Source organism: Taudactylus pleione, unplaced genomic scaffold (genome assembly GCF_031769625.1).
Source record: "Taudactylus pleione unplaced genomic scaffold, aTauple2 ptg000550l, whole genome shotgun sequence".
Classification (NCBI taxonomy): domain Eukaryota; kingdom Metazoa; phylum Chordata; class Amphibia; order Anura; family Myobatrachidae; genus Taudactylus; species Taudactylus pleione.
In genome coordinates this window covers 2340001-2347500 of record NW_028284952.1, presented here as the reverse complement: position 1 = coordinate 2347500, position 7500 = coordinate 2340001, and the positions used below count along the sequence as shown (strand labels likewise).

Sequence of the window (7500 nt, the reverse complement as noted above, 5' to 3'; positions counted from 1 at the left end):
AATGTTTTGGCAGTATAAAATTACCTACAGCTCCTGGTATTCCCAGGTGGTCTCCCATCCAAGTACAAACCAGGCCCAACACTGCATAGCTTCCAAGATCAGACGAGATTGGGCATGTCCAGTGTGGTTTGGCTGTAGGTGCCCAAAACCGTTAACTTTAGACCTCTATTACTTCTTAACTCAAGTAAATTCATTGATAAGTTGAAAAAATTAAATGTAAAATGTAATAGAAAAGAATGTTTTGGCTGTATAAAATTTCCTACAGCAACTGGTATTCTCAGGTGGTCTCCCATCCAAGTACAAACCAGGCCCAACACAGCAAAGCTTCCAAGATCAGACGAGATTGGGCATGTCCAGTGTGGTTTGACTGTAGGTGCTCAAAAACATTAACTTTAGACCACTTTTGCATCTTAACTCAAGAAAATTCATTGATAAGTTAAAAAAATGTAATGTAAAATGTAATAGAAAAGAATGTTATGGCTATATAAAATTACCTACAGCACCTGGTATTCCCAGGTGGTCTCCCATCCAAGTACTCACCAGGCCCAACACTGCATAACTTCCAAGATCAGACGAGATTGGGCATGTCCAGTGTGGTTTGGCTGTAGGTGCCCAAAGCCTTAACTTTAGACCTCTATTACTTCTTAACTCAAGTAAACTCATTGATAAGCTGAAAAAATTAAATGTAAAATGTAATAGAAAAGAATGTTATGGCAGTTTAAAATTACCTACAGCACCTGGTATTCCCAGGTGGTCTCCCATCCAAGTACTAACCAGGCCCAACACTACATAGCTTCCAAGATCAAACAAGATTGGGAAAGTCCAGTGTGGTTTGGCTGTAGGTGCTCAAAAACATTAACTTTTGACCTCTTTTACTTCTTAACTCAAGTAAATTCATTGATAAGTTGAAAATATTAAATGTAAAATGTAATAGAAAAGAATGTTTTGGCTGTATAAAATTTCCAACAGGTACTGGTATTCCCAGGTGGTCTCCCATCCAAGTACAAACCAGGCCCAACACAGCAAAGCTTACAAGATTAGACGAGATTGGGCATGTCCAGTGTGGTTTGGCTGTAGGTGCTCAAAAGCATTAAATTTAGACCTCTATTACTTCTTAACTCAAGTAAATTCATTGATAAGTTGAAAAAATTAAATGTAAAATGTAATAGAAAAGAATGTTATGGCAGTATAAAATTACCTACAGCACCTGGTTTTCCCAGGGGGTATCCCATCCAAGTACTAACCAGGCCCAACACTGCATAGCTTCCAAGATCAGACGAGATTGGGCATGTCCAGTGTGGTTTGACTGTAGGTGCTCAACAACATTACCTTTAGACCTCTTTTACTTCTTAACTCAAGTAAATTCATTGATAAGTTGAAAAAATGTAAAGTAAAATGTAATAGAAAAGAATGTTATGGCTATATAAAATTACCTACAGCACCTGGTATTCCCAGGTGGTCTCCTGTCCAAGTACTAACCAGGCCCAACACTGCATAGCTTCCAAGATCAGACGAGATTGGGCATGTCCAGTGTGGTTTGGCTGTAGGTGCTCAAAAGCATTAACTTTAGACCTCTATTACTTCTTAACACAAGTAAATTCATTGATAAGTTGAAAAAATTAAATGTAAAATGTAATAGAAAAGACTGTTATGGCAATATAAAATTACCTACAGCACCTGGGATTCCTAGGTGGTCTCCCATCCAAGTACTAACCAGGCCCACCACTGCATAGCTTCCAAGATCAGACGAGATTGGGCATGTCCAGTGTGCTTTGGCTGTAGTTGCTCAAAAACATTAACTTTAGACCTCTATTACTTCTTAACTCAAGTAAATTCATTGATAAGTTGAAAAAATTAAATGTAAAATGTAATAGAAAAGAATGTTATGGCAGTATAAAATTACCTACAGCACCTGGTATTCCCAGGTGGTCTCCCGTCCAAGTACTAACCAGGCCCAACACTGCAAAGCTTCCAAGATCAGATGAGATTGGGCATGTCCAGTGTGGTTTGGCTGTAGATGCTCAAAAGCATTAACTTTAGACCTCTATTACTTCTTAACTCAAGTAAATTCATTGATAAGTTGAAAAAATTAAATGTAAAATGTAATAGAAAAGAATGTTATGGCAGTATAAAATTACCTACAGCTCCTGGTATTCCCAGGTGGTCTCCCATCCAAGTACTAACCAGGCCCAACACTGCATAGCTTCCAAGTTCAGACGAGATTGGGCATGTCCAGTGTGGTTTGGCTGTAGATGCTCAAAAACATTAACTTTAGACCTCTATTACTTCTTAACTCAAGTAAATTCATTGATAAGTTGAAAAAATTAAATGTAAAATGTAATAGAAAAGAATGTTATGGCAGTATAAAATTACCTACAGCACCTGGTATTCCCAGGTGTTCTCCCATGCAAGTACTAACCAGGCCCAACACTGCATAGCTTCCAAGTTCAGACGAGATTGGGCATGTCCAGTGTGCTTTGGCTGTAGTTGCTCAAAAACATTAACTTTAGACCTCTATTACTTCTTAACTCAAGTAAATTCATTGATAAGTTGAAAAAATTAAATGTAAAATGTAATAGAAAAGAATGTTATGGCAGTATAAAATTACCTACAGCACCTGGTATTCCCAGGTGGTCTCCCGTCCAAGTACTAACCAGGCCCAACACTGCATAGCTTCCAAGATCAAAAGAGATTGGGCATGTCCAGTGTGGTTTGGCTGTAGGTGCTCAAAAGCATTAACTTTTGACCTCTATTACTTCTTAACTCAAGTAAATTCATTGATAAGTTGAAAATATTAAATGTAAAATGTAATAGAATAGACTGTTATGGCAATATAAAATTACCTACCCCACCTGGGATTCCTAGGTGGTCTCCCATCCAAGTACTAACCAGGCCCAACACTGCATAGCTTCCAAGATCAGACGAGATTGGGCATGTCCAGTGTGGTTTGGCTATAGATTCTCAAAAACTTTAACTTTAGACCTCTTTTACTTCTTATCTCAAGTAAAGTCAATGATAAGTTGAAAAATGAAATGTAAAATGTAATAGAAAAGAATGTTTTGGCAGTATAAAATTACCTACAGCTCCTGGTATTCCCAGGTGGTCTCCCATCCAAGTACAAACCAGGCCCAACACTGCATAGCTTCCAAGATCAGACGAGATTGGGCACGTCCAGTGTGGTTTGGCTCTAGGTGCCCAAAACCATTAACTTTAGACATCTATTACTTTTTAACTCAAGTAAATTCATTGATAAGTTGAAAAAATTAAATGTAAAATGTAATTGAAAAGAATTTTATGGCTGTATAAAACTACCTACAGCACCTGGTATTCCCAGGTGGTCTCCCATCCAAGTACTAACCAGGCCCAACACTGCATAGCTTCCAAGATCAAACAGGATTGGGCATGTCCAGTGTGGTTTGGCAGTAGGTGCTTAAAAACATTAACTTTAGACCTCTTTTACTTCTTAACTCAAGTAAATTCATTGATAAGTTGAAAAAATTAAATGTAAAATGTAATAGAAAAGAATGTTTTGGCTGTATAAAATTACCTACAGCACCTGGTATTCCCAGGTGGTCTCTCATCCAAGTACTAACCAGGCCCAACACTGCATAGCTTACAAGATCAGACGAGATTGGGCATGTCCAGTGTGGTTTGGCTGTAGGTGCTCAAAAGCATTAAATTTAGACATCTATTACTTCTTATCTCAAGTAAATTCATTGATAAGTTGAAAAAATTAAATATAAAATGTAATAGAAAAGAATGTTATGGCAGTATAAAATTACCTACAGCACCTGGTATTCCCAGGTGGTCTCCCATCCAAGTACTAACCAGGCCCAACACTGCATAGCTTCCAAGATCAGACGAGATTGGGCATGTCCAGTGTGGTTTGGCTATAGATGCTCAAAAACATTAACTTTAGACCTCTTTTACTTCTTATCTCAAGTAAAGTCAATGATAAATTGAAAAATGAAATGTAAAATGTAATAGAAAAGAATGTTTTGGCAGTATAAAATTACCTACAGCTCCTGGTATTCCCAGGTGGTCTCCCATCCAAGTACAAACCAGGCCCAACACTGCATAGCTTCCAAGATCAGACGAGATTGGGCATGTCCAGTGTGGTTTGGCTGTAGGTGCCCAAAACCATTAACTTTAGACCTCTATTACTTCTTAACTCAAGTAAATTCATTGATAAGTTGAAAAAATTAAATGTAAAATGTAATAGAAAAGAATGTTTTGGCTGTATAAAATTTCCTACAGCAAACTGGTATTCTCAGGTGGTCTCCCATCCAAGTACAAACCAGGCCCAACACAGCAAAGCTTACAAGATCAGACGAGATTGGGCATGTCCAGTGTGGTTTGACTGTAGGTGCTCAAAAACATTAACTTTAGACCTCTTTTGCATCTTAACTCAAGAAAATTCATTGATAAGTTAAAAAAATGTAATGTAAAATGTAATAGAAAAGAATGTTAAGGCTATATAAAATTACCTACAGCACCTGGTATTCCCAGGTGGTCTCCCATCCAAGTACTCACCAGGCCCAACACTGCATAGCTTCCAAGATCAGACAAGATTGGGCATGTCCAGTGTGGTTTGGCTGTAGGTGCCCAAAGCCTTAACTTTAGACCTCTATTACTTCTTAACTCAAGTAAACTCATTGATAAGCTGAAAAAATTAAATGTAAAATGTAATAGAAAAGAATGTTATGGCAGTTTAAAATTACCTACAGCACCTGGTATTCCCAGGTGGTCTCCCATCCAAGTACTAACCAGGCCCAACACTACATAGCTTCCAAGATCAAACAAGATTGGGAAAGTCCAGTGTGGTTTGGCTGTAGGTGCTCAAAAACATTAACTTTAGACCTCTTTTACTTCTTAACTCAAGTAAATTCATTGATAAGTTGAAAATATTAAATGTAAAATGTAATAGAAAAGAATGTTTTGGCTGTATAAAATTTCCAACAGGTACTGGTATTCCCAGGTGGTCTCCCATCCAAGTACAAACCAGGCCCAACACAGCAAAGCTTACAAGATTAGACGAGATTGGGCATGTCCAGTGTGGTTTGGCTGTAGGTGCTCAAAAGCATTAAATTTAGACCTCTATTACTTCTTAACTCAAGTAAATTCATTGATAAGTTGAAAAAATTAAATGTAAAATGTAATAGAAAAGAATGTTATGGCAGTATAAAATTACCTACAGCACCTGGTTTTCCCAGGGGGTCTCCCATCCAAGTACTAACCAGGCCCAACACTGCATAGCTTCCAAGATCAGACGAGATTGGGCATGTCCAGTGTGGTTTGACTGTAGATGCTCGACATTACCTTTAGACCTCTTTTACTTCTTAACTCAAGTAAATTCATTGATAGGTTGAAAAAATGTAATGTAAAATGTAATAGAAAAGAATGTTATGGCTATATAAAATTACCTACAGCACCTGGTATTCCCAGGTGGTCTCCTGTCCAAGTACTAACCAGGCCCAACACTGCATAGCTTCCAAGATCAGACGAGATTGGGCATGTCCAGTGTGGTTTGGCTGTAGGTGCTCAAAAGCATTAACTTTAGACCTCTATTACTTCTTAACACAAGTAAATTCATTGATAAGTTGAAAAAATTAAATGTAAAATGTAATAGAAAAGACTGTTATGGCAGTATAAAATTACCTACAGCACCTGGGATTCCTAGGTGGTCTCCCATCCAAGTACTAACCAGGCCCACCACTGCATAGCTTCCAAGATCAGACGAGATCGGGCATGTCCAGTGTGCTTTGGCTGTAGTTGCTCAAAAACATTAACTTTAGACCTCTATTACTTCTTAACTCAAGTAAATTCATTGATAAGTTGAAAAAATTAAATGTAAAATGTAATAGAAAAGAATGTTATGGCAGTATAAAATTACCTACAGCACCTGGTATTCCAAGGGGGTCTCCCATCCAAGTACTAACCAGGCCCAACACTGCAAAGCTTCCAAGATCAGATGAGATTGGGCATGTCCAGTGTGGTTTGGCTGTAGATGCTCAAAAGCATTAACTTTAGACCTCTATTACTTCTTAACTCAAGTAAATTCATTGATAAGTTGAAAAAATTAAATGTAAAATGTAATAGAAAAGAATGTTATGGCAGTATAAAAGTACCTACAGCTCCTGGTATTCCCAGGTGGTCTCCCATCCAAGTACTAACCATGCCCAACACTGCATAGCTTCCAAGTTCAGACGAGTTTGGGCATGTCCAGTGTGGTTTGGCTGTAGATGCTCAAAAACATTAACTTTAGACCTCTATTACTTCTTAACTCAAGTAAATTCATTGATAAGTTGAAAAAATTAAATGTAAAATGTAAAAGAAAAGAATGTTATGGCAGTATAAAATTACCTACAGCACCTGGTATTCCCAGGTGGTCTCCCATCCAAGTACTAACCAGGCCCAACACTGCATAGCTTCCAAGTTCAGACGAGATTGGGCATGTCCAGTGTGGTTTGGCGGTAGGTGCTCAAAAACATTAACTTTAGACCTCTTTTACTTCTTAACTCAAGTAAATTCAATGATTAGTTGAAAAATGAAATGTAAAATGTAATAGAAAAGAATGTTATGGCAGTATAAAATTACCTACAGCACCTGGCATTCCCAGGTGGTCTCCCATCCAAGTACTAACCAGGCCCAACACTGCATAGCTTTCAAGATCAGACGAGATTGGGCATGTCCAGTGTGGTTTGACTGTAGGTCCTCAAAAACATTAACTTTAGACCTCTTTTACTTCTTAACTCAAGTTAATTCATTGATAAGTTGAAAAAATGTAATGTAAAATGTAATAGAAAAGAATGTTATGACTATATAAAATTACCTTCAGCACCTGGTATTCCCAGGTGGTCTCCTGTCCAAGTTCTAACCAGGCCCAACACTGCATAGCTTCCAAGATCAGACGAGATTGGGCATGTCCAGTGTGGTTTGGCTGTAGGTGCTCAAAAGCATTAACTTTAGACCTCTATTACTTCTTAACTCAAGTAAATTCATTGATAAGTTGAAAAAATTAAATGTAAAATGTAATAGAAAAGAATGTTATGGCAGTATAAAATTACCTACAGCACCTGGTATTCCCAGGTGTTCTCCCATCCAAGTACTAACCAGGCCCAACACTGCATAGCTTCCAAGATCAGATGAGATTGGGCATGTCCAGTGTGGTTTGGCTGTAGATGCTCAAAAGCATTAACTTTAGACCTCTATTACTTCTTAACTCAAGTAAATTCATTGATAAATTGAAAAAATTAAATGTAAAATGTAATAGAAAAGAATGTTATATCAGTATAAAATGATGTACAGCACCTGGTATTCCCAGGTGTTCTCCCATCCAAGTACTTACCAGGCCCAACACGGCATAGCGTCCAAGATCAGACGAGATTGGGCATGTCCAGTGTGGTTTGGCTGTAGGCGCTCAAAAACATTAATTTTAGACCTCTTTTACTTCTTAACTCAAGTAAATTCATTGATAAGTTGAAAAAATTAAATGTAAAA

At 37.8% G+C, this 7500-nt stretch overlaps 1 non-coding gene and 29 pseudogenes across 1 annotated transcript; all 30 read right to left on the bottom strand.

The window, feature by feature from the left end:
* Positions 1 to 21: 21 nt before the first annotated feature.
* On the bottom strand, positions 22 to 140 carry LOC148492096 (5S ribosomal RNA; annotated as a pseudogene).
* A 116-nt stretch (positions 141 to 256) lies between these two features.
* On the bottom strand, positions 257 to 375 carry LOC148492095 (5S ribosomal RNA; annotated as a pseudogene).
* Positions 376 to 491: 116 nt separating this feature from the next.
* LOC148492094 (5S ribosomal RNA) lies at positions 492 to 610 on the bottom strand. The gene has a single exon (XR_015871623.1). It is a non-coding gene; the product is annotated as a 5S ribosomal RNA (ribosomal RNA).
* Positions 611 to 725: 115 nt separating this feature from the next.
* LOC148492093 (5S ribosomal RNA) lies at positions 726 to 844 on the bottom strand (annotated as a pseudogene).
* A 351-nt stretch (positions 845 to 1195) lies between these two features.
* LOC148492092 (5S ribosomal RNA) lies at positions 1196 to 1314 on the bottom strand (annotated as a pseudogene).
* Positions 1315 to 1430: 116 nt separating this feature from the next.
* Positions 1431 to 1549, bottom strand: LOC148492091 (5S ribosomal RNA; annotated as a pseudogene).
* Positions 1550 to 1665: 116 nt separating this feature from the next.
* LOC148492090 (5S ribosomal RNA) lies at positions 1666 to 1784 on the bottom strand (annotated as a pseudogene).
* A 116-nt stretch (positions 1785 to 1900) lies between these two features.
* Positions 1901 to 2019, bottom strand: LOC148492089 (5S ribosomal RNA; annotated as a pseudogene).
* Positions 2020 to 2135: 116 nt separating this feature from the next.
* Positions 2136 to 2254, bottom strand: LOC148492088 (5S ribosomal RNA; annotated as a pseudogene).
* A 116-nt stretch (positions 2255 to 2370) lies between these two features.
* Positions 2371 to 2489, bottom strand: LOC148492087 (5S ribosomal RNA; annotated as a pseudogene).
* Positions 2490 to 2605: 116 nt separating this feature from the next.
* On the bottom strand, positions 2606 to 2724 carry LOC148492086 (5S ribosomal RNA; annotated as a pseudogene).
* A 116-nt stretch (positions 2725 to 2840) lies between these two features.
* LOC148492085 (5S ribosomal RNA) lies at positions 2841 to 2959 on the bottom strand (annotated as a pseudogene).
* Positions 2960 to 3074: 115 nt separating this feature from the next.
* LOC148492084 (5S ribosomal RNA) lies at positions 3075 to 3193 on the bottom strand (annotated as a pseudogene).
* A 116-nt stretch (positions 3194 to 3309) lies between these two features.
* Positions 3310 to 3428, bottom strand: LOC148492083 (5S ribosomal RNA; annotated as a pseudogene).
* Positions 3429 to 3544: 116 nt separating this feature from the next.
* LOC148492082 (5S ribosomal RNA) lies at positions 3545 to 3663 on the bottom strand (annotated as a pseudogene).
* A 116-nt stretch (positions 3664 to 3779) lies between these two features.
* On the bottom strand, positions 3780 to 3898 carry LOC148492081 (5S ribosomal RNA; annotated as a pseudogene).
* A 115-nt stretch (positions 3899 to 4013) lies between these two features.
* LOC148492080 (5S ribosomal RNA) lies at positions 4014 to 4132 on the bottom strand (annotated as a pseudogene).
* A 116-nt stretch (positions 4133 to 4248) lies between these two features.
* LOC148492079 (5S ribosomal RNA) lies at positions 4249 to 4368 on the bottom strand (annotated as a pseudogene).
* Positions 4369 to 4484: 116 nt separating this feature from the next.
* Positions 4485 to 4603, bottom strand: LOC148492078 (5S ribosomal RNA; annotated as a pseudogene).
* A 115-nt stretch (positions 4604 to 4718) lies between these two features.
* On the bottom strand, positions 4719 to 4837 carry LOC148492077 (5S ribosomal RNA; annotated as a pseudogene).
* Positions 4838 to 5188: 351 nt separating this feature from the next.
* On the bottom strand, positions 5189 to 5307 carry LOC148492076 (5S ribosomal RNA; annotated as a pseudogene).
* A 113-nt stretch (positions 5308 to 5420) lies between these two features.
* On the bottom strand, positions 5421 to 5539 carry LOC148492075 (5S ribosomal RNA; annotated as a pseudogene).
* A 116-nt stretch (positions 5540 to 5655) lies between these two features.
* LOC148492074 (5S ribosomal RNA) lies at positions 5656 to 5774 on the bottom strand (annotated as a pseudogene).
* A 116-nt stretch (positions 5775 to 5890) lies between these two features.
* Positions 5891 to 6009, bottom strand: LOC148492073 (5S ribosomal RNA; annotated as a pseudogene).
* A 116-nt stretch (positions 6010 to 6125) lies between these two features.
* Positions 6126 to 6244, bottom strand: LOC148492072 (5S ribosomal RNA; annotated as a pseudogene).
* Positions 6245 to 6360: 116 nt separating this feature from the next.
* LOC148492071 (5S ribosomal RNA) lies at positions 6361 to 6479 on the bottom strand (annotated as a pseudogene).
* A 115-nt stretch (positions 6480 to 6594) lies between these two features.
* Positions 6595 to 6713, bottom strand: LOC148492070 (5S ribosomal RNA; annotated as a pseudogene).
* Positions 6714 to 6829: 116 nt separating this feature from the next.
* On the bottom strand, positions 6830 to 6948 carry LOC148492069 (5S ribosomal RNA; annotated as a pseudogene).
* A 116-nt stretch (positions 6949 to 7064) lies between these two features.
* Positions 7065 to 7183, bottom strand: LOC148492068 (5S ribosomal RNA; annotated as a pseudogene).
* Positions 7184 to 7299: 116 nt separating this feature from the next.
* On the bottom strand, positions 7300 to 7418 carry LOC148492067 (5S ribosomal RNA; annotated as a pseudogene).
* Positions 7419 to 7500: the final 82 nt, after the last annotated feature.